This window comes from Lycium barbarum, chromosome 5 (genome assembly GCF_019175385.1).
Source record: "Lycium barbarum isolate Lr01 chromosome 5, ASM1917538v2, whole genome shotgun sequence".
In the NCBI taxonomy this organism is placed as follows: Eukaryota; Viridiplantae; Streptophyta; class Magnoliopsida; order Solanales; family Solanaceae; genus Lycium; species Lycium barbarum.
In genome coordinates, this window is record NC_083341.1 from 90,977,336 (window position 1) to 91,004,525 (window position 27,190).

Below are 27,190 nucleotides of genomic sequence, written 5' to 3' on the forward strand. Positions count from 1 at the left end.
GAAAATTGAGATGAGATTTGGACTTGAAAAGGTACCAGAAATACGATTGGACTTCGGCAATTATACGGCCCGTATAAGTATATACAGTCACAATGCACGGTGGTCCTTCAACTTTGTACGGTGGAGCTCTTGAAGATGTACGGGGCGTGCAATATATGTACGGTCCGTACTTGTGAGAACGTATCTCAAGTGTCAAAAAACAGTAGCTCAAAATTTCTTGTTGCTTGAAACGACTGACTTGTACAATCCGTATTTTAAAGTACGGTGGAGAAGTACGGCTGGTCTTCACTTTATACGGGGTGGACTTGATTTTATATGGTGGGCAGTCTTGAAAATGTACGGAACGTACAACAATGTACGGTTCATATTTTGTTGGACCATATCTTGATGACAAAAAATAGAATGTCCAAAATTTGAGTTGCTAGATACAGTGCTTTTGTACGGTCCGTACAATCTAGCGTATAACCCTTTAGTGAATTCGACTTGTACCTCATTTTTCTTGGAATTTGTGCTAGATTTTTCGAATTTTTTGGGACCACTCAACCTTGTATTTAACCTTTTGGGGTAGAAAATACTTTTTCTCAACTTGACTTGAAAACTTTTGGATCTAATGGCCTTTTGGAGTGTCTTCTTCCTTATGAAGGTTGCTCAAGAACACCAATTACCTTCAAATCAACTTGTTTTTGTACCAATTTTTGGATTTAAGCTTCCCTTGTCTAGGAGAACAAAGCCCACTATCAATTAAACTCCGATTTGCTCTCGATCACCAAGACCCAATTGGTGTTCTTTAAAAACTTGAAGGCCTTCAATGGTGATTGACTCAATTCTACTCCAAATCACTTGAAATTTTGGATTTAGAGGTTTTTAATAGCAAGGAACTCAAATCCAACCTTCAAATCCACCAAAACAACAACAATTTTTTGGGGTTTTCGAATTTACAGATTTTCTATTTTTTGGGGGGATTTTCAAAATAAGATGAACCTAGGATTAAGAATTGTAGGAACAATCTTTTAGCCTAAGCTCTGATACCAAATGATAAAATTCCTAAAGGAAAACAATAGGGAATCAACAAGAAATAAATGACAAGAAATTAAGATATAAAACTAGACACAATTTGGATTAAATTAATGAGCAAACTTGGGGAAGAATCAAATCCTCTCACTAAATTCAATTAAAGAGCACCTAAGTTAATTGAAACCCAACAAAGAATTACACAAATCGAATCCATAAAGTGAGTAATTCAATATGAACTTCAAGGACAATAGGTTGTTCAACAATTAAGAAATCACACTATTAGCTAATAACACTCAACTAATTAATCTACGAAGATACTTTACCAAACAAACTATAATTTCACCAAAATAGGTTTTCATCAAAATTCAAGCTAAATATGAAATAAGACTAAGACAACTATTTATAGCCTTCCTTTTACAATAAAGGGCCAAAAGTGGCCTTTGCTGAAATAACCCTACATGGGCCTTCACACGTCAATTGCACATTTTGCCACTTTGTGTAGTGAACTCTTTTCTTGTATCTTCCACTTCAATATCCACCCAAGCTATCATCCAAACATTGTATACTCTTGAGATCTTCTCTTCAAGATATTCCAACACTCCTCTCTTCATGAACATGGATTGTAGTACTTAGAGCTCCCTTACTTGGCTACAAGTGAAAGGTCTTGAGATCTTTGGGGTCATATCACAAGGGCATGGTCCAGTGGTTTGAAACATGGGATAACAATTTCGAGATTCTAGGTTCGGCTAGCAACAACAATACGTAGTATTAAGGCCATATACGCCAACCTTGTTAGGAAGGATTACCGTGAGAACCTGTGCTTGCGCTTGTGGCTGCATGGTGCATTAGTTGAAGTCTAAACTATTACAACCCCAAAATCTGCGAAAGTCTAAACTATTACAACCCCAAAATCCTAAAGTCATCGTACAAAGACTCTAACATAACTGTCTAAGAAAGAAACGCTGTCTAAAAATAACATAAATGTCTGAAATGAAATAGACATCTAAAATAGGAAAGATCTTCAGGCGGCCTGGCATGGATAATAGCTCACCCCCGAATTTGTCGGAAACTAGCCTCAAGCTAAATATGACGTCTTGTAGAAGTATCTAGATCACAATTGCACTCTAAAGAATGCAGCAAGGTAGTATCAGTACAAACACTATGTAGTGTCTAAAAATAACATAAATGTATGAAATGAAATAGACATCTAAAATTGGAAAGATCTTCAGGCGGCCTGGCATGGATAATAGCTCACCCTCGAATCTGTCGGAAACTAGCCTCAAGCTAAATATGAGGTCTCGTAGAAGTCTCTAGATCACAATCTGCACTCAAAAGAATTCAGCAAGGTAGTATCAGTACAAACACAATTTACCGGTAGATATCATTGGCCGACTAAGATTAGTATCATGCATATAATCACAAAATCAATAAAATATACAGATAGGCACAACAACACACAACCACACAAAATCATCAACAAGAATCATCCAATCATTGAGATATTAGCCAACACAGGGATAGATAAATCCACACAAACAGAAATCAATAAGAGTGATTCAACCCACGTAATCACCAAACACAATTGTAAAACTCAAATTATCTCAACTCTGTCACATATCCATACACACATGCTAAATGGTAGTGTTTGACCCATTAGCCATGACCTGCAGGGGACCCATGGTGTCTATGTACCTTCGTTCCAGAATCTTACCTCGGATCACGGGCCTTGAACTTAGGCCACATTCTCACCCCCTGTAAAATGTGCCTTTTCATATTTATATATCTTTCTCATCATAATGTATTTCCGTTCCACAATTAATAAGGAATGTGAACAATCAAGAATCAATATCAGGGAACACCAGTCACCATATGTCACGCCCATAAACTCACCCTAAATGTAATTGGCATCTGACGTCAGGAACAATATCGGAAGAACCTAAAAGATGCAATAACAGTACTTGAACCTGCCAGGTTCAATATTCACCTCAACAGTTTATAAAATAAATGCAAACAAGTCATGAATATATGAATTAAATCAGCGGAAGTCTTTAGTAATCAAATACTTAGTCAAACGTAATACGTGCCCGAGAGTTAATCAATAGCTCAACAACTACCCACAAGAATGTATACTATAAAGCTTCTAAGATAAAGGAATAATAGTTTGACTCATCGGGACACATCCCGGAAAACTAATAAAATGAATAAAAAAATAAATAGGGTGTCCCACGAAAACGTGTGGGCTGACCAAATCAACAGCAACAACAAGTCCTTCCTAAAAGCCCGGAGTATCAAGAACCTGCTTTTCTCCGTTACCTAACATACCATAAAAAATAACAATGGTATGCCTGAGTAATTCGTACTCAGTGAGTGTCTCGAGGACAATAAGTAATAAGAAAATAGAGTACAACAATACATAAAGAAATCAGTCTTGAAAATCATGTGAAACCAATGTAAGAACAGTTATTCAGTTTATGTGTCTCAATAAGAATTATCAAAACCGATTACAAGGCCTATTGTCAAGGTAGAACTTCAAATATGCATTTCAATAGATCATAATTAACAACAACAATTCCATGAGAAAATAAGAATATCACACATGCCAATACAGGCCCAAGAATCAAGCACATCGAAGGGGTGACCGTAGAGGTTCCCTTGTCACAGCGCACCACACCGGAATATGAAATTCAACGGTGGCTATCCTTCCTCCTGAATAGCTAGGCATAATCACACCCTAGGTAGCGAACCCGAAAGTGGCCACTCTTCCTCCTGAATGGCTAGGCATTATCACACTAGGATCCATAGTGGCTACCCTTCCTCCCGAGTAGCTAGGCCAAACACAACAATCAAATTCATAGCATGGAAGCTGAATTATAGCATAGAAGCTGAATCACAATTATCTCAATGTAGTCACACCATCCATTAGCATTAAGGTTGAAAATGTTTCCACTTCTTTAAACAAAGTTCAATTGTCATAGTTTCTCATGAAAACCTCATTACCAACCATTGACCATTATTGTTGATCATATCTTATAGAGGAAAAAAATTAGAGTTACGTATACATGTATAGGGTATAGTACAATTAAGGTTTAATGTGGGCTTGCCCCCTCACACACACCAACTATGATATAAACTTGAATTAGGGTTTCAAAATATGAGAAGTAAAGAACCTTTGAGAAGAAGACATACATTCCAAAATAAGATTTTCGAAAGAGAGACATACCCTAATTAAGCCTTACGTAATTCAACAATTTACTTTTATAACGAAGAACACCCCAAAACCGTAGCTTGAATCACTTTGAGAAGGATTACCTCGCAAACTCTAGGTTTTTCATTCAAGAACCATGTTAAGAATCATGGGTTTAATGCTAGGATTGATTAATAATGTTAAAGATGTTCTTACCTTTATGTTAGGAGACGTGGAGAAAAGATTTTCGTCCTTAGGGTTTATGAGAATGAGAATAATTCATAAAATTAACTGAATCCCGCTATTTATACACACAGCTGGCGGCTGGTGAAATAAGGCCTGAAATACGGACCGTATTTCAAAATACGGGTTGTATTTAACAATAATAAAAAACAGTGAGCAGTCTTAGGGAACAGGTGAAATTCGTCCAAGGTATACAGACCGTATTTAAAAATACGGGCCGTATCCTATGGCCGTATTTAATCATAACGAAAACAGTGCGTAACCTAGGAAAGTGGGTGGAATACGTCCAAGGTATACGGACCCTATTTCAAAATACGAGCCGTAAACTCTGGCCGTATTTTATGATAACGCAAAACAGTGAAGTCCAATCCTCCAAGACACTTCCACACTTATCTCGGATCTACGGAGTGTTACATTATCCTTCCCTTAAGATCATTCGTCCTCAAATGAGGATCATAACCTAGAAAGGATTCACCAAACCACAAGTTGCTTCAAACAAACCCAACGATTCATCTACGAATAATTACAACACTAGCTCTTACCTGCCATAGGGAACAAGTGACGATATCTTTTCTTTATGTCCTCCTCTGCTTCCCAAGCAGCTTCCTTAGTATTATGGTTTCGCCGTAACACTTTAACCGACGCTACATCCTTTGTTCTCAACCTTCTAACTTGACGATCTAAAATTTGAACTGGTTCTTCTCCATAAGATAGAGCTTTATCAATTTCAATATCTTCATGGTGCAACACATGGGAAGGATCAGGTTAGTACAATCTCAACATTGAAATGTGAAACACTGGATGAACCATGGACATATCAGCCGGTAATCTCAACTCATAAGCTACCTTCCCAACCCTTTTTGTAATCTCGTAAGGACCAATATAGCGAGGACTAAGCTTCCCCTTTCTGCCAAAATGCATTATCCCCTTCATAGGTGAGACTTTAAAGAAAACCTTGTCACCAACAGCAAATTCCAAAAATGAGCAGTAAATTGCGTACCTTTGTCAGATATGATGGATACCGGAACACCGTGCAACCTAAAAATCTCCTTCAAATATAACTTGGCATACTCCGCTGCGGCATATGACGTCTTAACCGGAAGAAAATGGGCAGACTTCGTGAGTCTATCTACGATCATCCAAATCGAATCAAACTTGGCCCTTGTGCGAGGTAAGCCTGCGACAAAATCCATATTTATCATCTCCCACTTCCATTGAGGAATCTCAATGTTTTGAGCCAAGCCACCAGGCCTTTGATGTTCAGCCTTCACCTGTTGAAAATTCAAACATTTAGCCACAAAGTTAGAAATATCAACCTTCATGCTCTTCCACCAATAGTGTTGTTTCAAATCCTTATACATTTTGGTGGATTCCGAATGAACAGAATACTTGGAACTATGAGCTTCCATCATCAATTCTTGTCGACGACAAGCAACATCGGGAACACACAATCTCCCTTGCAACCGCAGAACACTATTGCCAGTCCCAATAGTGAATGAAGTATACTCACCCCTTTCCACTCCATCTCTCAGCTTTGCCAAAAGGTCATCATCATATTTCTTGGATTTAATCCTTTCCACAATGTCAGACCGTGATGGCGTGATTCCCACTAACTCTCCATCTTAAGTTTCATCAAGTCTGACCCCAAGACTTGTAAGTCTTCGAGTTTCCTTCCCCATGGGCATGTCATGTGCACGTAAATAAGCCAACATGCCCATAGATTTTCTACTCAAAGCATCTGCAACCACATTAGCTTACCAAGATGATACAAAATGTTCAAGTCATAATCTTTTAACAACTCCAACCACCTCCTTTGTCTGAGATTCAACTCTCGCTGCTTAAAGTTATATTGCAAGCTTTTATGGTCAGTAAAAACATCGCAATGCTCACCATACAAATAATGACGCCAAATTTTTAAGGCAAAAACCATGGTAGCAAACTCCAAGTCATGAGTCGGGTAATTGTTCTTATGCTTCTTCAATTGTCGCGAAGCATAAGCAATCACCTTACCGTTCTGCATTAATACACAACCTAAACCAATTCTGGAAGCATCACAATACACCACATATCCCCCAGACCCAGAAGGTAAAGTCAAAATAGGAGCCGAAGTCAACCTTGTCTTAAGCTCTTGGAAACTCTTTTCACAAGCTTCGGACCACTGAAACTTAGCAGTCTTCTGTGTCAATTTAGTCAATGGAGAGGCTATTGATGAAAAGCCTTCCACAAACTTTCGGTAATAATTTTCCAAGCCCAAGAAGCTACGAATTTCAGTCGCACTAGTGGGTCTAGGCCAATCCTTCACCGCTGAAATTTTCTGAGGGTCTATTTTAATGCCGTCACCAGTCACCACATGACCCAAGAAAGACACAGACTCATGCCAGAATTCACACTTAGAGAATTTTGCATAAAGCTCGTTCTCCTCAAGTGTTGTCAAAGTTATCCTCAAATGATTAGCATGATCCTCACGATTCTTAGAGTATACCAAAATGTCATCAATAAACACAATAATGAAGAGGTCTAGATAAGGCTTAAACACACGATTCATCAAATCCATATATGCAACAGGCGCATTAGTCAACCCAAAGGACATGACTAGGACTCAAAGTGCCCATATCGAGTACGAAAAGTGGTTTTCGGGATATCCATCTCCTTTATCTTCAATTGATGATATCCAGACCACAGGTAAGTCTTCGAAAAGAACTTAGCACCCTGAAGTTGGTCAAATAGATCATCTATCTTAGGCAAAGGATATTTATTCTTAATGGTCACTTTATTAAGTTGACGGTAATCAACACACATCCTAAGGGAACCATATTTCTTTCTAACAAACAAGACTGGAGCATCCCAAGGTGAAAAAATTGGTCGGATGAAACCTTTATCCAACAAGTCCTTCAACTGATCCTTTAACTCCCTTAGCTCCGCTGGAGCCATACGATAAGGTGGAATAGAAATAGGTTGGGTATCAAGGATAACATTAATTCCAAAATCGATAACTCTATCAGGAGGAATATCAAGAAGTTCTTCGGGAAATACTTTGGGGTAATCATTGACTATGAGAACTGATGCAAATTCGGGTACTATGGCTTTTGTATCATTAATCGCAACCAAATGCTAAATACACCCCTTAGCAATCATTTTATGAGCTTTAAGATAGGAAATAAATCTACCCCTTGGCTTAGTAATTTCACCCTCCTACACAATAACATGCTCATCGAGAAAGGCAAAACAAACTAACTTATGGCGAAAATCCACATTAGTATAACATGCGGACAACCAATCCATCCCCATAATTACATTAAAATCCACCATCTCAAGTTCGTACAAATCAGCCACGGTCTCACGACCTTTAATCACAACACCACAATTTCTATACACTCTAGAAGAAATAACCGGAACACTAGAAGGCGTATCAACAACAAAGGGTTCCAACAAAGGTTCGGGTTTCATACCCATATCAAGAGCAAAATAAGGCGTCATTGTAATGACCCTTCCGATCCTTATGAGAAATTAGGACTCCGTTGGGAATTTCGAGGTCGCGAGTGGATTCGTGGGGCGTCTTTTTGTATGTGTGCATGTTTTGTGTTGTGTTTTTGAGGCCTTGGATGAAATGTGGGGTGATAGAGGGAAAAACTGGACAAAATCGAGCTCACTGCCCAAAATGAGCCGCTGCGGCGGTAGGAGTACCGCTGCGGCTGTACCGTTGCCAGCGACCATCCATTTTCCTTGGTGGCCGCTGTAGCGGGCAATGCACCGTTATGGCGGTACCGCTATAGCGGTAGATGGACTGCCATAGCGGTCACAACAATTTTGTGGTGGGCCGCTATAGCGGTCACTTGACCGCTATAGCGGCGTGACGACCATTGTAGCGGTCGACGTAAAACAGTAGCCCAAATTTTATGTACTCAGTTTTATTTTCTCTTCTCACAAAGCCCCAACAAACTTCTCAACAAGCACCTAGAGAGAAATTTCAAGCTAGGGAAAGATACCCTTGAGAGGTAAGTTCCATTTCTTTTCATTCTATCATTCCCTTCCCTCATTATTGTAATCATCTTCATGGGTCTTTAATGGTGAAAGTGAAGTAGAAACTCTAAAATATCAATAAGCCTTCTAAACTTAATGGGTTGGGGTTATTATCACTTATTTATCATCTAAATGGATTGATGAGTTGCTATTTGTCATAAATTGAACATTGAGAATCATAAACTAAGTGATTTGAGACCTAGGGTTCTATAAAAATGGTGTTTTTGCCATAGAAAACTGTTTGTAATGGGAATATTTGATAGAATATTGTATAAATTGATGGTAAATGAATACTAGTGGCCTTGATAGATTGTTTATCACCTAGAAAATCATCCATCCTTAGAATGGGAGAAGGGAATGGTATTCTTGCTTTGGTGTTTGTAAATTGAGCAATGTGACTCATTGAGCCTTCTATTTTTAGATGTTGAACGTATTGAGGCTTTGAGGAAAGGAAAGTCTGTAGCAGAGTAACTTGCGTGTTCCAGCTCTAATTTGGGTTAGGTTACGGTTTACTTAAGTTAGACTTTGGTTAGTCGATGTATGTTTGGTGATCTCCTTAGGAGAAAACATGTCTAGTTTTCATGCATGGTATTGTGTGGTTAAATTCCTACATGAATGTGATTGGTTGATTGTGTAGGCTCCGTGCCATTATTCCCGTGTGATTAAATCTACAGTGGATGTGTTGTGATGAGAAGCTAAAATAATCTTCATAGTGTGACATGAAATGATAAGTTGATTGTTGAAACTGGGAAAGTAAGAAACACTGTTCCGTAAGAGGTATGGAATGACACTCATGTGACCTAGATTATGGGGTCATGGTCCGAGCATCGTTCCAGAAATGAGAGGTACTTTGATATATCCCGCGACCGAGGTTCGTTCCGGGATAGAGGTTTGTGCTCGGGTCCGTGGAGTGGATCCGGAACGGGTGGTACATGGACACCATGGGTCCCTTGTAGGTCATGGCTACTGAGCTAAGACATCAGCTAGTATGTATGTATATCGAGTGAGCTTATTGTGGTAAATTTATTTCCGTTGTGACTTGCGTGTTTGTGATGCTTGACATCTTGGTGATTTGATTGTGATTGTTCTTGGTTGACTTGCTGTGACATATTGATATTCATGACTGTTGACTGGCTTGTTTCACTCTATTGATTTTACGAAATATGCATGATACTAATCTTAGTCGGCCTATGATATCTACCAGTACATAGTGTTTGTACTGATACTACCTGTCTACATTCTTTAAATGCAGATTTTGATATAGAGACCGTTGCTCGTCCTCACATCTAGCGTGGAGGATGTTTGTTGATAGATTTTGGGTGAGCTTCTTCCAATTATAGGCCTCCCGAATATCTTCTTGCTATGATGTCTTTTCGTACTCTAGACATTATGGATTACTTACTTGTTAGACTTCAGATTCATAGACATGTTTTTAGCTTAGCGTCCTGTACGATGACTTTCGGATTTTGGGGATTGTAATAGTTAGAACTTCCGCACTTATTTCAATATTTATGGCATGACTTAGTTTGTTCTTTGATGTTTGAATGAGTAATACTGTTTAGCTTGGTTAATATAAAATCGGATTGAATGAATAGGTGCTTCTTGTGTTGGTTCACCCACTAGGATTTAGATGGGTGCAATCATGGCGGGTTGGGTCATGACAGTCACATAGGATAAATTTGAACCCGGATCAATCAATGAATAAGCATCATGAGAACAGATGGTAAGGATACCTGTAACACAATGTCAGAAGCCTCAGCTGCCTCCATACGAGTCAGCCCATAAAGTCGAGTTGTCCCTCTACCAGAAGTGTTAGTAGCTTCCTTTCCTTTGCCATTATGACGAGCATTCTGATTATTATTGTTAGCATTACCAGTAGGAGGATTTTTAGCAGATGCAGAAGCAGGCGAATCATTATTTTGGTTATTCATAGCAGCCATCTCACGTAGCCACGTTTTGCATTCCCTCTTAATGTGGCCTCTAATCCCACAATGATGACAGATACGTTCTTCCAGACTGGCGGACGACTACTTCCTTGGGAGAACCTGCTTTGGTTATTATTCTTCTGACCTTGCCTAGCATAAGGCACACTAATATTCGAATATGCGCCAGACTGAGCAGGTGCAGAATACCCTTTACTCTGCCCTCCCTTATAATTATTACCACTGAAACCACCCACTGATCGGGCCTTCTTGTTCTGATCTCAATCCACCATCTCCTCATTTTTCCAACTCTCTTGTTGTTCAGCAAACCCAACCAGAGATGAGAAAGTACAAGTAGGAGACATAGCAACAACAGCATATGCAGACTTGCTACGTGGTACCAAGCCTTTGATAAAATGAGTTAACTTATGCTTTTCAGTCGGAATCATGTATAAGGCATACTTTGACAAATGGGTGAACTCCAAACTATACTCACGAATCGACTTGTTACCCTGTTCCAGCTTTTTGAACTTCTTAGTCATAGAAAATCTTTCTTCATCAGACAAGAAACTTTCCATGAACGCCTCTTCAAATTCAGCCCACGTTGGAGCTAAAGCACCGTCACCCCTCTCAGATTCCCACATCTCAAACCATGCGTGAGCAACATCCTTCAACTGATAAGAAGCGAGTCTCACAGCTTTGGAATCCTGAGCATCCATTGCTCTCAATGCCTTGAAGGTCTCATCTAAAAAGTGCTAGGGGTCATCCACCTCGCGTGACCCAAAGAACTCTGGTGACTTTGTCTAGTAATTGCTTAAGTATGCCTCCACCATGGATCCCACACCTCCACGCTGCTGCTGAGCTGCAACCAATGCAGTCAACATTTGAATAGCCGTTTGCATAGTACCAATCTCAGGTACACTCGTAACAGGGACAACAGGAGCTGGCAGTGCTTGAGGTGGTGCTGGATTTCCAACATCATTTCTATTACCAGCATTCGCGCCCCTAAGATTTCGGTTAGCTCTCGCGGGTTGTGCTCGTTTACCGTTTTTGGATCGCGTCAGACCCTTTTCTGCAAGGCACAAATTATTGAGCGAATTAGAATGATCCTAAAAGGACTTTGAGCTCTACAGCACAATCTAGAATCACGAAGAATAAGAAACACCTATAAATGTCCTGGAAGTTTGTCGGTCATGCAGGTGATCAGGCTGCACAAGGAAAAATCCACTCGACACAGCTCCACAAACACCGACAACAATCCTAGGATGTACTTAAACCTAGGCTCTGATACCAACTTGTCACACCCCAAAACCCACCTTAGACGTGACCGGTATCCGACGTCATGAACAACATCGGAAGAACCTAAAAGATGCAATAACAGTACTTGAACCCGCCAGGTTCAATATTTGCCTCAACAGTTTATAAAATAAATGTAAACAAATCATGAATATATGAATTAAATCAGCGGAAGTCTTTATTAATCAAATACATAGTCAAACGTAATACGTGCCCGAGAGTTAATCAATAACTCAACAACTACCCACAAGAATGTATACTATGGAGCTTCTAAGATAAAAGAATAATAGTTCGATCATCGAGACTAAGCCCGGAAAACTAATAAAATGAATAAACAAATAAATAGGGTGCCCCACGAATGAACGTGTGGGCTGACCAAATCAACAGAAACAACAAGTCCATCCTAAACGCCCGGAGTATCACGAACCTGCTCTTCTCCGTTACCTAAGATACCATAAAAAACAACAATGGTATGCCTGAGTAATTCGTACTCAGTGAGTGCCTCGGGGACAATAAGTAATAAGAAAATAGTGTACAACAATACATAAAGAAATCAGTCCTGAAAATCATGTGAAACTAATGTAAGAATAGTTATTAAGTTTATGTGTCTCAATAAGAATTATCAAAACCGATTACAAGGCCTCTTGTCAAGGTAGAACTTCAAATATGCCTTTCAATTGATCATAATTAACAACAACAATTCAATGAGAAAATAAGAATATCACACATGCCAATACAGGCCCAAAAATCAAGCACATCGAAGGGGTGACCGTAGAGGTTCCCTTGTCACAGCGCACCACACCGGAATATGAGATTCAATGGTGGCTATCCTTCCTCCCGAATAGCTAGGCATAATCACACCCCAGGTAGCGAACCCGGAAGTGGCCACTTTTGCTCCCGAATGGCAAGGCATTATCATACTAGGATCCATAGTGGTTACCCTTCCTCCCGAGTAGTTTGGCCAAACACAACAATCAAATTCATAGCATGGAAGCTGAATTATAGCATAGAGGCTAAATCACAATTATCTCAATGTAGTCACACCATCCATTAGCATTAAGGTTGAAAATGTTTTCACTTCTTTAAATAAAGTTCAATTGTCATAGTTTCTCATGAAAACCTCATTACCAACCATTGACCATTATTATTGATCATCTCTTATAGAGGAAAAACAATTAGGGTTACGTATACTTGTATAGGGTATAGTACAATTAAGGTTTAATGTGGGCTTTCCCCCTCACACACACCAGCCATGATATAAACATGAATTAGGGTTTCCAAATATGAGAAGTAAAGAACCTTTGAGAAGAAGACATACATTCCAAAATAAGATTTTCGAAAGAGAGACATACCCTGATTAAGCCTTACGTAATTCAACAATTTACTTTTATAACGGAGAACACCCCAAAACCGTAACTTCATTCACCTTGAGAATGATTACCTTGCAAATCCTAGTTTTTTCATTCAAGAACCATGTTAAGAATCATGGGTTTAATTCTAGGATTGATTAATAATGTTAAAGATGTTCTTACCTTTATGTTACGAGACGTGGAGAAAAGATTTTCGTCCTTAAGGTTTATGAGAATGAGAATAATTCATAAAATTAACTGAATCCCGCTATTTATACACACAGCTGGCGGCTGGTGAAATAAGGCCTGAAATACAGACCGTATTTCAAAATACGGGTTGTATTTAACAATAATAAAAAACAATGAGTAGTCTTAGGGAACAGGTGAAATTCGTCCAAGGTATACAGACCGTATTTAAAAATACGGGCCGTATCCTATGGCCGTATTTAATCATAACGAAAACAGTGCGTAACCTAGGAAAGTGGGTGGAATACGTCCAAGGTATACGGACCCTATTTCAAAATACGGGCCGTAAACTCTGGCCGTATTTTATGATAACGCAAAACAGTGAAGTCCAATCCTCCAAGACACTTCCACACTTATCTCAGATCTACGGAGTGTTACATTATCCCTCCCTTAAGATCATTCGTCCTCAAATGAGGATCATAACCTAGAAAGGATTCACCAAACCACAAGTTGCTTCAAACAAACCCAACGATTCATCTACGAACAATTACAACACTAGCTCATACCTGCCATAGGGAACAAGTGAGGATATCTTTTCTTTATGTCCTCCTCTGCTTCCCAAGCAGCTTCCTTAGTATTATGGTTTCGCCGTAACACTTTAGCCGACGCTACATCCTTTTTCTCAACCTTCTAACTTGACGATCTAAAATTTGAACTGGTTCTTCTCCATAAGATAGATCTTTATCAATTTCAATATCTTCATGGTGCAACACATGGGAAGGATCAGGTTAGTACAATCTCAACATTGAAATGTGAAACACTGGATGAACCATGGACATATCAGCCGGTAATCTCAACTCATAAGCTACCTTCCCAACCCTTTTTGTAATCTCGTAAGGACCAATATAGCGAGGACTAAGCTTCCCCTTTCTGCCAAAATGCATTATCCCCTTCATAGGTGACACTTTAAAGAAAACCTTGTCTCCAACAGGAAATTCCAAATCCCTACGCTGTATAAGACTTCTGTCTACTCTGAGCGGTCTTCAGCCGTTGTACATTAAGATATACTTTTTCAATCGCCTCATGAACTAAGTCGGGACCCAACAACTCTACTTTTGTTCGTTCAAACCAACCAATTGGAGACCGACCACACCTCCAATGAAGAGCCTCATAAGGAGCCATCTGAATACTCGCTTGATAGCTATTGTTGTAAGTGAATTCCACCAGAGGTAGGTGTTCATCCCAACTTCCTCCGACATCGATTGCATAAGTACGCAACATATCCTCCAAAGTTTGAATAGTTCTCTTTGCCTGCCCGTCAGTTTTAGGATGAAAGACAGTGCTCAATTTCACTCTAGTCCCTAAACCTTCTTGAAACGTCTGCCAGAAATGAGCAGTAAATTGTGTACCTTTGTCAGATATGATGGATGCCGGAACACCGTGAAACCTAAAAATCTCCTTCAAATATAACTTGGCATACTTCGTTGTGGCATATGACGTCTTAACCGGAAGAAAATGGGCAGACTTCGTGAGTCTATCCACGATCATCCAAATCAAATCAAACTTGGCCCTTGTGCGAGGTAAGCCCGCGACAAAATTCATATTTATCATCTCCCACTTCCATTGAGGAATCTCAATGTTTTGAGCCAAAACACCCGACCTTTGATGTTCAGCCTTCACCTGTTGACAATTCAAACATTTAGCCACAAAGTTAGAAATATCAACCTTCATGGTCTTCCACCAACAATGTTGTTTCAAATCCTTATACATCTTGGTGGATCCCGGATGAACAAAATACTTGGAACTATGAGCTTCCATCATCAATTCTAATCGACAAAAATCAACATCGGGAATTATCATTTCATATCAATTCATTATATAATTAATCAATCTATATCAAACTGTAGGAATTATCAACCACACTTTAGGTCCGAAGCCCTAATCATGCTTCACCTATCAATTTCCTATCACATAGAATCTACTAATCAAAGTCTAACTCAAGTAGACCGTAACCTACCTTAAAGCAGAACTGGAAAAATGTAGTCCCTCTGCGATAGCTTTTCCTTATAGCAAAGCTTCCGAATGTTCAAAGTCTAGAATTATAGAGCTATATGAGTATTCAAGTTATCTACTCAAACAATACAACACCTTGGGGAAAAGAACCCAATTACAGTCTACCCTTTTTAGTGGGTGAACTATCACTAAGGATGAATTCATCATAACATCAACCCCAAACCATCATACTATTCCCATTCATGGTTTCTCTAATTAATTCAACCCTTTTTTTCTAGAAATTTTTACGCTAATTTATCATCTTTATGAAACCCTAGGTCTCAATCAACAAGTTCCACCATTAATAGACAGGTTCTCACCTCCTCGATTTGCAGGTAGGAGATCTGACCGCTCCTTTCATTCAGGACAGGGCCAGAGTTCGAGGGCTTCAGATTACCAGTTCAGGAAAGATTATAGTCAGAGGAGACCCCCAGTACCGCGATGCAGCCAGTGCGGTAGGTTACATTCCGGACAATGCCGCTAGGCTTCGGACGCTTGCTATGCTTGTGGACAGGTGGGACACATGATGAGAGTCTGTCCGTCAGCGAGAGATAGAGTTGGGACTCAACCCACAGGTTCAGCAGCGGGTTCTTCTTCGGTACGCCCGACAGCACAGATTCCCCAGACTTCAGCAGGTAGAGGTAGAGGCAGAGGGGGTGCATCTACTTCAGGTGCTGTTCAGCCCCGCGTATATGCTTTGGCTGGGATACAGGATCTTGAGTCCTCCCCAGATGTTGTTACAGGTACATTGACTATATTTTCCCGTGATGTATATGCTCTGATCGATCCGGGTTCTACATTCTCTTATATTACTCCGTATGTTGCTGATTTTATTGGGGTGAAACCCGAGCCAATTAAACCTTTCGAGGCATTCACTCCGGTTGGTGATCCTGTAATAGCGAGGCAAGTATATAAGAATTGTGTAGTTGTTATATGTGATCGCCAGACAAAAGCCGATTTGATTGAGCTGGAAATGCTTGATTTCGACGTAATTATGGGTATGGATTGGTTGGCCTCATGCTATGCTAATGTTGATTGCCGGACGAAAGTGGTTCGATTTTAATTTCTGGGAGAGCCCATGCTTGAATGGAAGGGTAATGCAGCATCACCGAAGGGTAGGTTTATTTCCTACCTCAAGGCAAGGAAGATGATAGCCAAGGGCTATATTTATCACTTAGTTCGGGTTCATGACACTGAGGTAAGGCCACCAACTTTTCAATCAGTTCCGGTAGTGAATGAATTCCCAGATGTGTTTCCGGACGAACTTCCAGGTCTTCCTCCAGAAAGAGAGATTGATTTTGCCATCGATGTGTTGCCGGACACCAAGCCTATTTATATTCCTCCTTATCGAATGGCTCTGGCAGTGTTCATGAATCTAATGAACAATGTGTTCAAGCCACTCTTGGACATGTTTGTGATAGTGTTTATTGATGATATTCTGGTGTACTCTCGCACAGAATCAGAACATGTAGATCATTTGAGGATTGTTCTTGGCATTCTCCGAGCCCGAGATTTATATGCGAAATTTTCAAAGTGCGAGTTTTGGCTAAATTCTATGACCTTTCTGGGCCATGTTATTTTAGATGATGGCATTCGAGTAGACACTCAGAAAATTGAAGCTGTGAAGACTTGGCCAAGGCCTACGACGCCTACGGAAGTTCGTAGCTTTCTTGGACTGGCAGGCTACTATAGAAGATTCATAGAGGGATTGTCATCTATTTCCGCTCCATTGACGAAGCTAACCCAGAAGTCAGCTAAATTCCAGTGGAGTGATGCTTGTGAGCATAGTTTCCAAGAGTTGAAAGACAAACTGACCTCAACTCCAGTTTTAACACTTCCAGAAGGATCAGATGGCTATGTTGTGTATTGTGACGCTTCCGGTGTCGGACTAGGATACGTGCTGATGCAGCATGGTAAAGTTATTGCATATGCTTCGAGACAATTACGAAAACACGAGAAGAATTATCCAACTCATGATCTCGAATTGGCCGCGGTTATTCATGCCTTAAAAATGTGGAGACACTATTTGTATGGTGTGCACGTGGATATCTATACAGACCACAAAAGTCTTCAATACATTTTCAAGCAGAAGGAGTTGAACCTGCGGCTGAGGCGGTGGTTAGAATTGTTAAAAGATTATGATGTGAACATTTTGTACCACCCCGGAAAGGCAAATGTGGTAGCCGACGCACTTAGCCGCCGATCGATGGGCAGTTTATGTGAAGTCCCTCCGGGAAAGAAAGAGATGGTTCGAGAGGTCCACCAACTAGCTAATCTTGGAGTACGTGTAATGGATTCGGGCAATGCAGGGATTAGCATTAATGATCCTACAGTTTCATCTCTGAGCATAGAAGTGAAAGAGCGGCAATATGAAGACCCTCAATTGTGTCATTATAGAGACGCATCTCATGGAAAAGAGAAGTCTTCATTTGAAGTTTCTATGGATGGGCTTCTTAGGTACCGAAGCAGGTTATGTGTGCTGAATGTGGCAGAATTGCGCCGTCGAATATTAGAGGAAGCCCATTATTCCCGGTATTTTATTCATCCAGGTGCAACCAAAATGTACCATGATCTCAAATTGATATATTGGTGGGATGGCATGAAGAGAGACATAGCAGAATTTGCAGCACAATGCCCAAACTGCCAACAAGTAAAAGCAGAACATCAAAAGCCAGGAGGCTTATTGCAAGCAATAGAAATACCTACTTGGAAATGGGAAGTGATCAACATGGATTTTATCGTGGGATCGTGGATAGATTGACAAAAGCAGTCCATTTTCTCCCAGTTAGGACTACATACTCAGCCAAAGATTATGTGAGGTTATATCTCAAGGAAATTGTGCGACTTCATGGTATTCCATTGTCTATTATTACTGATAGAGGAGCACAGTTCACGGCCAAGTTTTGGAAATCTTTCCAAGAGGGTCTAGGTACGCAAGTGAAGCTTAGCACAGCATTTCATCCGTAGACTGATGGACAAGCCGAGCGTACTATTCAGACCTTAGAAGATATGCTGCGAGCATGCGTGCTAGATTTCGGTGGAAGTTGGGACGATCACTTACCGCTAGTTGAATTTGCGTATAACAATAGCTATCATTCCAGCATTCAAATGGCTCCATATGAAGCCTTATATGGAAGGAAGTGTAGATCTCTAATTGGATGGTTTGAAACAGGAGAGGCACAATTGATAGGCCCCGAATTGATTCACCAAGCGGTGGAAAAAGTTAAGGTGATCCGAGATCGATTGCTAACAGCCCAAAGCCACCAGAAGTCTTATGCGGACAATCGCCGACGAGATCTGGAATTTCAAGTTGGCGATTGGGTGTTTCTGAAGGTATCACCGATGAAAGGGGTGATGAGATTTGGCAAGGAAGGGAAGCTAAGCCCTAGATACATCGGACCCTATGAGATCATTAGTAAGGTGGGTCAGGTAGCTTATGAATTAAATTTGCCTTCGGAGCTTGAATCGGTCCATCCAGTATTTCATGTTTCGATGCTCCGCAAGTGTATTGGATACCCTACAAGGATAGTTCTGGTTGATGATGTCCAAGTGACAGAACAACTAGCATATGAAGAAGTGCCTGTTGCCATTTTAGATAGACAGGTGCGAAGGCTCCGGAATAAGGAAGTAGCTTCAGTCAAAGTTTTATGGCGAAACAACAATCGGGAAGAAATGACTTGGGAGGCGGAAGAGAAGATGAGATCCGAGTACCCCCATTTGTTCCAACCCCCAGAGGAGATCCAAGCTGAGACGTCAATGGTATAAGGTATGTATGCTTTATTTTACTCTTTGGGTCGTGTGTGGCCATAGATATGTTGATATTGTAATGTAGGCCTGTGAGGCAATGATATTATGGGTCATTGTGACAGGTTGGTAGCGCCAAATTATAGGGGAAACTCGGGCAAAATTTTTTCTAGAATCCCGAGTGTTTAACATTCGGGGACGAATGTTCCAAAGGGGGGAGGAATGTTACACCTTGGAAATTTCCCCCGCTAGCGTACAGTGATTAGGCCAATGAAGGTATGACGTATATGGTGTTTTGACGAGGGACAACGTCCTTTAGACTGGTATTGAGGTGCTAAATAATTGTTAAGAAGGTTCCATAAGGATCGGAGATCAAACGAAATTACGAGAATAAGACTCAGTGAACTGATGGGTTATACGGTCAATTATACGGACCGTATAATGGACCGTAAAAGAGTCACATAATAAGGTTGCTGAAGGGATGATTTTACGGTCAATTATACGGACCGTATAAAAATATACGGCCCGTATAATGTACCGTCAAGTTGACACAGAAAAGGGGTAGTCACTGGAGCTGTTTTACGGTCGATTATACGGACCGTATAATGGACCGTATAATGATGTCGGGACAGATTTCAATTTTTAAATAAGGACCCAAGTTCATTTTATTTATTTCATTTTCTCTCTCCATGACCCAACATCTCTCTAGAACTTTCCAAAACTCTTCCAATACAAGAATCCAAGTGAAAATCAAGATCAACAACACCCAAATCTGTGAAATCAAGAGTGTGAAATTCATCAAAGTCCATCTACACCAAGAAATTGCAAAGGAAGTGAAGTAGGGTTTTAATATAAAGGAGTATTTCTACTCAAGACCTGTTCAACCACCATCTAAGGTAAGTTTCATGACCATCTCATGTTGTTTAAGGTATTGAAAGGTCAAAATACTTGAATTATAGAAAGGCATAGCAAATGTGTCATAAATGGGTAAATAGTGCAAGTGGTTGAATGGTAATTGGATTGAATCATGAATATTGATGTGTTGTGATTATGAATATGTTATAAATGATGTTTATATCATGAAACAAGTATTAAATGCGTGAAAACACAATAATGAGTTATAAGGATAAATGTGGGAAAATTGGAGAAAAATGGTGGAATGTGGTATATATATATATATATATATATATATATATATATGATGGTTGTTGGATGCATTATTGTGGATGATGTTGTGAACGTTGGGAGTTGGTATAGATTATGGGAAAATTAGTATGGATAAAGGAAGTGCTGCCCAATTTCCTCTAGAAATAGTGATGCATTCCCTTAGTCGATTAACTAACGTCTATACGAATTCTCTCTTGAAGGTAACGACGTGACATTAAAGGAGAGCAAGTGAACGATAGCTTAGCTAAACGACAAAGGTATGTGAGGCTAGTCCTTTCCTTCTAATGGCATGAATCCTATAGTATGAATTCCTTTCCTCGTCATGAGTTTGTATGTTCCGAAAAGCTAACAGCCTATATCCATAAATGTCTATATAGGATAAGAGATATGATATGACGGTGCCATATTGTTAATGATGCTATTTGTTGCTTACACTCACTTTATATGCTACTTCCTTCAAGGTGAGGCAGGATGTCGATGATTGTTCCATAATGACATCGAGGGATCACGATCTTACGTCACCCCGATAGAGTATAATTGAATTTGAGCCCTATGCATGTACTATGATAAGATAAGCATGTTATGATGATGATATTACTATTACACCGTGCCTATTTGGCCGGGCAGTCACCGCCAAGGCGGGCAGCTATACACGATGGCCAGATGGCATGGGCAGACACCACTAGTGGGCGGCGTGAGATGATACCCCGGACGCAGGAGGCCTGGACGCAGGCTAATGTTATTGATTATCACACCAATCCTATATGGACGGGCAACTTATACATTATGCATATATGATATACTGATGAGTATGAGTAAGACAGCATGCATTACTTCTATTATAATTGTCAGTCAGATACAACTATTTCACATTGGTATTTTCTTTACAGCATTTTCTTATTTCATCGGTTATGCCTCTCATACTCAGTACAATATTCGTACTGACGTTCGTTTTTCTTTGGACGCTGTGTTCATGCCCACAGGTAGACAGAGAGGTGAGCTTGATCCAGATTCTTAGTAGCTGTCAGCTGATTGAGAGCACTCCATTGTTCGGAGGTGCTTATGATTCTTCTTTTGGTATATAAGTACATTTTGGGCATGGCGGAGTCTTGTTCTGTCTATATGTCTAGTATGGCAGTAGAGGCTCGTAGATACGCAGTGTGGGTTAGATGGTCTCACAAGATGCTATTGTGTGTATATATTATTTTGATGACCGAGAGGCAAATGTGTGTAAAGCATTTATGTTTCCATATAAAATATGATTTTCCTATAATTAGTGTATAAAGTTGATAAAAGAGCATTAAGTGAGTAAGATGAGTAGTAGCTCGAGTGGTGCTCGGTGGCCAGTTCCGGGTACCCGTCGCGGCCCCTAGCTGGGTCGTGACAGTGTAGCGAAGTGAGACTTCATAGAATATCTTGGATATGAGTACTTTTCGAGAGATTGGGAAGGGAAAAATTGGTATCTGGCATGGCTGTCAGCATAAGGTTGCGACTGGTGCTAAGGTTATTCTCTCTATAAGTTAGTTGATGTTAAAGGACTACTCGCTTATTAAGTGAATGCTATGGGCACATCGTTTGATCGCTAAATTGGACCGGGTGTTAGACTTCTAAGGAGTTAGTAATCGATTGATGGAAATGACTTCAATTATGAGCGCACGCGATAAGCTAATGACTTGAGGTGTTACTGGGTGTTCACTTAGATGGGAGGAGAAGTATTGATTTGTTTTGTCGTTTGTCGGGCTTAAATAGATGATTAGTTTAGAAGAACGAGTGAATTTGAGCGTTGTTGGTTGATAGTGACAAAAGTGATTTCAAATGAAATACGAGAATTGAAGGATTACAGTGGGAGATCTTGCTGTCGGGTTCAGGGAATTAAGGGTCGTAAGACTTGAGGTGAGGTAATATGGGTACTTGAGCTGTGTTGGATTGCGGGAACATTGTATCATGATGTACAATAAGAGTGTGACCGATGAGTTTGATGGGTGTCTACGAGGTTAAGGGCAGAAAGGAAATCGTTGAAGCAAGAGTTAGTGATGTGGAGTTTGGTTGCAGTGTACAACGTAGAGTGGGCTTAAGAGTTTATGGATGGGTTGTATGTTCGGTTATGTCATAGTCTAATAGAGATTAGTGGTGGAATAATGTTGGGAACCTTGTATTCTTTGTGTTATTGGCTATATCCCTCTACTAGTGTGTTATTACTCGGCTTGGGTGATTGAATAAAAAGGGGTAGTCATGCAAGTGGTTAGGGGTATTCAGATTCGATAATTGAGGTAAGATATGAATCTTCAAGGACTAGTAACATTAAGGAGTTGAGTGAGGGATTATTAAACATGGGTACTTGAAATGATAGGATAGACAATGATGGGTTAACTGAGTTAAGTTCTGTATACATTTCGGAAATTGAGTAAGGCAATTCGGGCAAGGACGTTTCAGTGAGATACATGGGGATATTAGTGAGACTGTTGTGTGATACCCTGGATTTAGAGAGTGTTCAATTTCAAGTTGTAAGCGTTAAAAAAACTCTAATGTGCAGAGTGTGTAGTGTGACCCTATCTCCCGGATTGATTCGGCTAGCTTACAGAACTTATGATTATGCGGTATTTGATATAGTGGATCCAAGGATTGACTACGATATTGATGATCGTGAATTGATTAGCAATTGGGAAATTGACGAGTCGAGAAAAGGTATAGTTGATTGTGAATCGATATTTCTTGGGCCAGTATGGATGGTGGTGTCATTTCCCTACACATTCCAGTTGAGGTGTAATTGTTGCGTGAGCTTAAGAAGGAAGTCTGCAGGAATGAACTATGTGATATGACAGAGTTCTGTGAGGTTCGTGATCAGCGACTAGTAATAAGAATATTCAGTGAACCGACATGTTGAGATTTGTAAGAAATGGCGTGACGGTACACCATTGGAAAAGTACATAACATTCTACAGTGAATGAATCAATGTGCTTTAAGAGAAAGGATTATGGAATACCTATTATGTGATGCTGCAGTATATTTTCGAGGTAAGACCCTACTCGTGGTAATACCGTATGATTGCAAGTAATATTGACGGGACGGTTTAGCTAAGAGCTTTTGGTTATTGAGGACTTGGGGGTAATTGCGTGAGATTTCCAGTGGCAGTGTAAGATTGGATACTTTCGGAGAATTTACGAGCATATCGAGGTGATACTATGAGTGGTTCAATGGTTATATAATTACTATATGAGGCTTCAGGTTTAGCGTCAAAAAGTTTGGGGTTGTATCGGATTCGCGTATCGGTAAAGGTTGAGAAATATGAAGTTTGAAATCGTAAGGTATAGTTCTTGGCTACTAAGTTGATAATTTGGATAGGACTCAACTTGTGGAGTCAAAAATGATAGACAGGATTTGTTATGCGTGATATGGCTGTGATTGGTTTCGAAATTCGGAGTCAGTTCCAATGACTGTTGGGGATATTTGGGAGTTCTGCATTCACTCAGGGTCAGCGTTGTTCGAAGTTAAGTTTAAAGGTCTATGATTACACATCCCGAAAGATATTTAAAGATTCGATGCGTTTCAGCTCAGATTTAAGGTATGACAGATTTACCAAGCTTTGTTAGGGTTTTCTAGTGAAATTGATGATATTTTCTGAGAATAGTTACTTGGAGGGAATAATGGATTGCAATGAGCTTAGTACATATTTGAGGAGGAATTGTGCGAAAGATCTTAATAGAGATCAGTTGAGTTCCGATGGACTTTGTTCTGTGAGATATTCAGTGGTGTGGTTCCTGTATTGTGATTTGAAGGTTTAAGAAGACTTGGAACTAGCCAAGTCGGCTGTCACTAAGGTCAGTTTTGATGGAATTACATAGGGAACTCAGGTGAATCAAGGATTCATTTTGGCGAGAGTAAGTTATGGGTTCAGAATTTTTTTATGTGTGTTCATATGTTTCTAAGGAATCGTGGTACGAGAAACGCCTCTAGTAAGTGTGAAGGAAAGGTTAGCGTAATCACAGTATTTCATCAGTTCAGAATGGGCTTGTCACGACCCAGCCCCGTGGGCCGCGACTGGCACCCTACCTGGGTACCCAGACCAAATCGCATATTCGTTTCCAAATCCAAACTGATTTCATAGTTTTACAAAAGTTATGTCAAGTATACTTTATATCGAAAATATGTCTTAAGCGGTCATATCAAATCAAACTCAAACAAAGCGGCGGAATAGGCATCGCCGGTCAAAATACAGATATATACAGAAGGGCCATTTGGGGCCATCATATCAAACAGACCGCTTTAAGACCCGAAAGCAAAATCATACAGTATACACATAGGACCCTCACCCCACAAAGATGACTACAGGCCTCTACGAATTCAAAACATAACATATGGCGAGACAGGGCCCCGCCGTACCCAAACTGTCAAATATCCAAAATATATACAGAGTAGGGAAGTCTGTACCAAGAGTGGACTCCGAATCGAATAAGAGTACTCCGAGAAAGCAAAGAGTGGAGCCTACTGCGGAGGATCACCAAGATCTGCACCTGCGGGCATAAAACGCAGCCCCCGGAGAGAGGGGGTCAGTACGGAATATGTACTGAGTATGTAAAGCACGGAGTACAGAAATATGAATCGAAATCAAAAGCAAATCAGATGTCAAAGTCTGTATCGAAATCATATACATATATATTATGCAAGTAAAATCATGCAAACGCTTAAGAACGTGGTCGCCACTCCGACGCTGGCGCCACACACAGCATAACACCAGAAGGTTTCAAATCTCCGTACATCCCCGAACATAATCATAATCATCGGTGAGCGTATCGCATCCCGAGCCATATCACAGCATAACTCCACACGGAACCCGGCCCTATGGCGAAGCCTTGGGAACCGTAACACAGCATACGGCCGAATTATCATATGGCGCACGAATCAAAACCGGCCCGGGAACCGGCGAACGAAGTCATAATAAGGCACGAACGGAGTCGTGAGCAAACAAATGCAAATCGTCTTTCAAAATAGTGTTTCAAAACAAGTAAATTCATAAAGCATATCGTATTACAAAATAGTCGAATACTTAGTCGACATAAAGTTTTATTTCGCAAAGCGTTTCCAAAATGGTCCATATAATTCGAAGTATAAGTTAGCGTATCGAATTGTCCCAAATCTACCCCGCAGGAAGATGTTCCAAAGCTCCGAAGTAATATTTATATCTTTGTTATCAAAGGTGGCCCGAAGGGCAAATCGGGCATTTTTGGGGTAGCGGACCCACCTCGATTCGAAATGAGGTGGCGAGCATATTTTTTTTTTTTTTTTTTTTTTTTTGAGCATTTATATGCCAAGGGTCATACATAATCATTTCTAGGTCACCCGACCACATTTCGATAGGTTTCGGACGAATGGTGGCATACTAGCCAAATTGGAGCCTTTAGGCTTCAATAGAATTGAATGAATAGTGACTTTTCTGTGGATCGGGTTTCGAGGAGCAGAAATGCTCCGGAAGGTCTCATATTCGACTGACACACTAAGATATGCCAAATGAAGGAGTGGGAGGCTTTACATACCTCACAGACGTCGTAAGCTCCTCCAAATGTCTCGTCCCGTTTCGTCAAAAATCTGCAAATGGTCAAAGTTACCAAATGAGATTCTTAGGCTCAGAAATGCCTTTAACTCCATATTTGCCTACCGAAATTTCGGCAGCATTTCCCCTATAAATCTAACATCCCCGAGGCGTAGCTCGGCTCAAAATACACAACAACAACAGCCCACACATCAACAAACAACACAGACAACAATCAAGCCATTCTAGCTTCAAAATTCCACTTTGTTATCTAAGTTGGCAACTTCCATTCAAACTTTCAAAACTCCAATTCTACATCTACATAATTGTATTCATTTCCACATTCAAACTTATACAACCACATTCTCATTACAATTCAAACCATACACGAAATTACACCAAAATCCATTATGTTCCATAATTTTTCAAAACAATCAAAAGTTCACGACGAACATTCTAACTCACGTCGTTTCATTCCGAATTCATTAACATCATTATAAGTTCATATCTAAAGTCTCTAGCACCCTAAATATACAATGATATACATAATGATACCAAGGGTATACACTTTCCGATAATATCCAAAATCACTTTTCAACGCCAATTCCATTTATCAATTAATCTTTTACGACATAAAGGTCACAACAACACATTATACCAACTTAACCAAGATCAATTCACATCAATTTCCTCTCTATGGCTCACGGCCAATACACACTATACACACACACCCACGACTTTCTATTTATATCAAAATTACGGGATTCTCGTCTATTTCCAATCCTTAACACATTCATATCAATTCTATAACATTAGAGGGGCAAAATTCTTACCTTTTCTTGATTTTCCGACTTGTCGCAAACGTAGTTCTTGTGCCAAACAAATTGTATCACGTCGGAGAGCGTCTTGTGCTTACTATACTTACCAAAGGGACACGATTTTGTGATCAAAAGAAAAGGCTAGAAAATATTTTGTTGAGGAATATGAGGTTCGGCCGAGAGCCTCTTTTGTTAGTGGTCTTGAATTTTATTGTTTGTTCTTGATAATACTAAGAGATAGTTGATATATATCCTTATCCTTGGTCATGTGCCTAGCACATGACATTAAAGAAATGGGTTTGGGCCATTGTTGTGGCCGGCCACCCTCCATTCTTTGGGCCTCAATTTTGTGTCCTAATTCTTGGCCCAATTCACAAAAGTCCCGTTTTGTAATTCCCGAAACTAATTTCCGAAACTCCAAATTTATTCTCGGCCTTCCCCGGGGTCTTAACAATAATAATTCCATAACCAACATAGTCATATTCACTAAAATCAAATTATGTCCTTATAACACACAAGTCGTAATTATTTCACGATTTCCAATTATACGAAAACACGGGATATAACATTCTCCCCCCCTTAAGAACATTCGTCCCCGAATGTTAAGTTAACCTTATAAGGTCTTATGATCAAGGCAGGAGTGTCCCTTTTTAATAATGACATACATA